The sequence below is a fragment of the Sinocyclocheilus anshuiensis genome, unplaced genomic scaffold (assembly GCF_001515605.1).
Source record: "Sinocyclocheilus anshuiensis isolate Anshui unplaced genomic scaffold, SAMN03320099.WGS_v1.1 scaffold3807, whole genome shotgun sequence".
Taxonomy (NCBI): Eukaryota; Metazoa; Chordata; class Actinopteri; order Cypriniformes; family Cyprinidae; genus Sinocyclocheilus; species Sinocyclocheilus anshuiensis.
Window position 1 is genome coordinate 2,526 of NW_015556012.1, and position 4,671 is coordinate 7,196.

Genomic DNA, 4,671 nt, shown 5'->3' on the forward strand with positions numbered 1-4,671 from the left:
CACTAGTGAATGATCACCCAGTTCATTCAGACAGTGGAACAGATTGATGGATTTCTCTGGAGAGTCAATGGTCCTGATCTTCTTCTTGATGTACTCAACTGTTTTCTTATTGCTGTCAGATCTGCTTCTTTTCAGTGTCATTATTTGTTGTAGAAGAACCTGATGAGACTTTACTGATAAACCCAGAAGGAACCGCAGGAAAATATCCAGATGTCCATTTTTACTCCGTAGAGCCTCATCCACAGCTCTCTGATGCAGCTCAGATAATGAATTATTCTGAAATCAATTCAAAACTTTAGATAGTGGTCTTTGTTTAGTCTTTTGATCAAACACATTTCTGTTGTGGTTTGTACAGGAGAGGTGCACATATAGAGCTGCTAGATGTTCCTGAATGCTCAGATGAACAAAGCAGAAGACTTTCCCCTGATACAAGCCAAACTCCTCTCTGAAGATCTGAGTGCACAATCCTGAGTACACTGATGCTTCTGTCACATCAATGCCACACTCTCTCAGGTCTTCCTCATAGAAGATCAGGTTGCCTTTCACAAGCTGCTGAAAAGCCACTTTCCCCAGTTTGAGGATCATGTCTTCATCTGTCACCTTCTTCTCATAGTCCTTCTCACGTTTGATGTTGGTCTGAAGGATCAGGAAGTGTGTGTACATTTGAGTGAGAGTCTTGGGAATCTCTCCACTCTCTGCTCGACTCAACATCTTCTCTAGAACAGCGGCTGAGATCCAGCAGAACACTGGGATGTGGCACATGATGTAGAGGCTCCTTGATGACTTCAGGTGTGAGATGATTGTATTGGCCAGACTCTGATCACTGATTCTCTTTCTAAAGTATTGCACCTTCTGAGGGTCATTGAAGCCTCGTACCTCTGTCATTCGATGGACACACTTGGAGGGAATGAGATCAGCTGCTGCTGGTCTGGAGGTGATCCAGATGAGAGCAGAGGGAAGCAGATTCCCCACAATGAGGTTTATCAGCAGCACGTCCACTGAGGCTGATTCAGATACATTACACAGTTTCACTTTGCTCTTAAAGTCCAGAGACAGACGACACTCATCCAGACCATCAAAGATGAACAACACTTTATATTCATCACTGGATATTTCCATTTCTTTGGTTTCAGGGAAAAAGACATGAAGTAGATCTTAAAGGCTGAGTGTTACTTTCAGGGAAAAAGACATGAAGAAGATCTGAAAGACTGAGCGTTTTGTCCTTCATCAAGTTGATTTCTCTGAAAGGAAGTGGAAATATGAGCTGGACGTCCTGATTCTCTTTCCCTTCAGCCCAGTCCAGGATGAACTTCTGCACAGAGACTGTTTTTCCAATGCCAGCGACTCCCTTTGTCAGCACAGTTCTGATGGCTTTGTCTTGTCCAGGTAAAGGTCTAAAGATGTCACTGCATTTGATGGCTGTGTCCTCTGTTGCTGCTCTCCTGGATTGTGTCTCAATCTGTCTCACCTCATGCTCATTACTGATCTCTCCACTCTCACTCTCTGTGATGTAGAGCTCTGTGTAGATCTCATTCAGGAGTGTTGGGTTTCCCTGCGTCGCTGTTCCCTCATACAGACGCTCAAACTTCTTCATCAGATTTGATCTAAACATGATGAGGACTTCATGGCTGGAAAATTAAAATATTACATTATTACATGAGTTACAGAGGTAAATGTACAGAGCAAAATGTCTTTTTTGGTTTTCTGTGTTATGAGTCACTGGACATATCATAGGGTTTATGAAATGTGCCAGTTATTAATGATGTATTTGAGTAATGTGTGATGATGCACTGCATTAAAAACTCCCACAGTTTACCTCACACCAGGATATGCGCTGTCTTGTGGTTGATTCATAGACTGGTCATATTTCTCACAGACGGGTTTTGTTTCTGATCTGGATGGCAGGATTGATCTGATTCATAGACTGGTCATATTTCTCACAGACGGGTTTTGTTTCTGATCTGGATGGCAGGACTGACCTTGAATCAAGAATCAAACACTCTGACATTGGTGACATTTTCTCATGACCTTAATAACTATTGTGACTTTATTAAAAATGCACTTGCTCAAGGTCAAAACTGTAAAAAATAAATACTGTTTAAATGTAAATAAATAAATAATTCTACACTGTGCTCTATATCTGATTAGTTTAAAATATCTTACTATAACCATATATTTTACTAATAATGTAATACTTCAGGTTAAACCTTGTGTCTTCACTCTTAAAATTAACTGGATGATGCAAAGAAGCGTCACTCTTCATAGACACACAGCTGGGCTCTGGTTCTGATTTCTTCTGGTGAACTGAACTATAACAGAGAGAGATTAAAGGTACACTAAGTACTTTCATAGATGTGTCTCTGTGTGAGCAAATGTTACAATATCAGATGAAATAATCACATGATAAAACACCATAACAAATATTTCAATTATGTTTGTTAATGAAATATTGTACCTGAGATTGTGTGGATGATCTATAGACTCGTCACTTTTCATAAACACACAGCTGGGCTCTGGTTCTGATCTCTTCTGATGAACTGAACTATAACAAAGAATCCTTTGAATTACTGTATTAATATTAACTTTACATTTTTACTATGTTGATAAAGAAACCATAAACTAAATTTCTTTAATAGACTCTCTGCCATAATAACTAATATGAATACAAAAATTTGTTGTGATTGTTGTGAATATTTAGATCTGTTGACTTTGTTCATACATTATTTCGCTCATTTAAAAACATCATGGTCTCCTGTTGTGGGAAAATACTCACAAAAGTTGATGTATTTCACATATTTCCAATATTTATAGGGGACTTATATGTTTAAAAAATTGTTGTTACGCGTTAGCTTATTATGTTTATGTTGAAAAGTTATAAATATATATATATTTTTTCATAATCTGCCTGTAAATTTTGTATCTCAGGGGATACGCTGCCCTTTTAGGGGTATAAATCAAGATTGTTTTTCATATAGACTCTGTGGCCTATAGACTTTAGACTTTTTAGACTATTTCAGAAAATCAGTTCAATACTTCAAACTCTTAAATGATAATTGAATGTCAATCATTTAATCATTAACTAGTTAGCAATACTGAATTTAGTTCCCTTTCAAGGGAAATTCGAACTGCGTCCTCTAGGGGTCGCTATGGGGAATGCCTCGTCGTGACCCGTGTCTGAACGCCGGGAGAACACGTCATTCTCATCTTCGTATTCATTGACTGTTTTGTTTGAAGCGTGCATTCCGTGGTAAGAACGATTTTTCTTCCTTCATTATGGCGAGCACTAGCAAGACGTTTAGAAGATGTGTGCATCCGTGTCGTCGTTATTTGACACCTGATGACACACATGATCTTTGCGTCTTTCGTTTGGGCGAAGAGCACACACGCGATGTCCTCGAAGGGGTAATCTGCGTTAACTGCGAGTGTTTTTCGATGAAAACGCTCCGCTCTCGTTTGTCTCTCTTTTCAAGGAGAGAGGGGCAGCAGTCTGCTCCCCGCGGTTCAGGACCCGCCGCTGCTGAGGAATGGAGGAGAATGAGCTTGTGGGGATCGCAGGCGGATCTGGCCGATGAGTTTAAAGAGGGGCTTTCTCTCTCACGCTCGTCGGCTGTGGACGAGAGTGAGCCGCTGGAGGATGATGTTATTTCCCTAACATCGTCTGATCCAGGGGCCAGTGCTCTGCTGGGTTCGGCCCAGGAAGAGCAGGAGATGTCTGAGGAGGGCGAAGTGGCTGAGCCCTCCCAATCCTCCTGCCCTGCGTATAATGAGCTATTGGAGGTTATGGATCGCGCCACGGCGAGGCTTGACTTGCCGTGGAAGCGGGCCAAGAAAGTGACGTCGAGGCAAGACCTAAGGGATATGATCCAGATGAGGCGTCAGCGCATTCGTCCGGATCAGAGTGATACTTGAGTATCTACTCATTTCCCTCGGGGGGTTTAACATCTGCCCTTATCTTCCCCTTCCTAATTCCCCTTTAACCACCGCCTCTCCACCTGACTAAGGTTAGGTAGGAACTTCCTGCATTACAGTCTCCTATGCTGGACCTATGTTGTTTCGGTTGGTTCTATGGCTTCATAGCAGCCACCTTACTGATGGTCCGGACTAGAGGCTTCTCTGGAATCGCCTCTGGAACAGGGTTCCGGCGTGGGAACCATGGTGAGTGAGTAAGATCCATTCTATATATATATATGTATTTACGGTGAGCACCCCCTCTGCTGGATTCAGAAACTGGGTTCTCGACTAGCAGTGATTACCTCACTCGTCGATGTTGTATCCAGTCGGTATGATGGCCTGTCTGGTACGCCGTATCTAGGTCACCCTGAGGGGCTTCCTGGTCACCAGGATATCCCCTCTTGCTGAGGCATCGGTTATCTTTGAGCTTGCCACTCCCATTTGGCTCAGTACTTCCGGGCATCTGTAAGCAGAAGCCTGGGAAGCTCTTAAATCTATGCTATGCTCGTTCCCTTTCTCTGAGTTGGCTTAGACCCCGGTACTCGCCTTGGGCTCTACTCAACCAGTGTGTCTCTGTTGACACACCTTTGAAGTATCGCTCCCCTCATCATTGAGGGTTATTGTGAGCATGGTGCTTTCTTTTGAGCATTTGAATTCTCTCCCTTTCTGAGGAGTTGGATTCCTCGCTCCATGGGCTGTTCTCGTAGTAGTGTTTAGCAA

General features: G+C 42.6%; 1 pseudogene; it reads right to left on the reverse strand.

The window, feature by feature from the left end:
• Positions 1–3: 3 nt before the first annotated feature.
• LOC107676145 (protein NLRC3-like) overlaps positions 4–4,671 on the reverse strand; it is a 10,701-nt pseudogene continuing 6,033 nt past the window's right edge.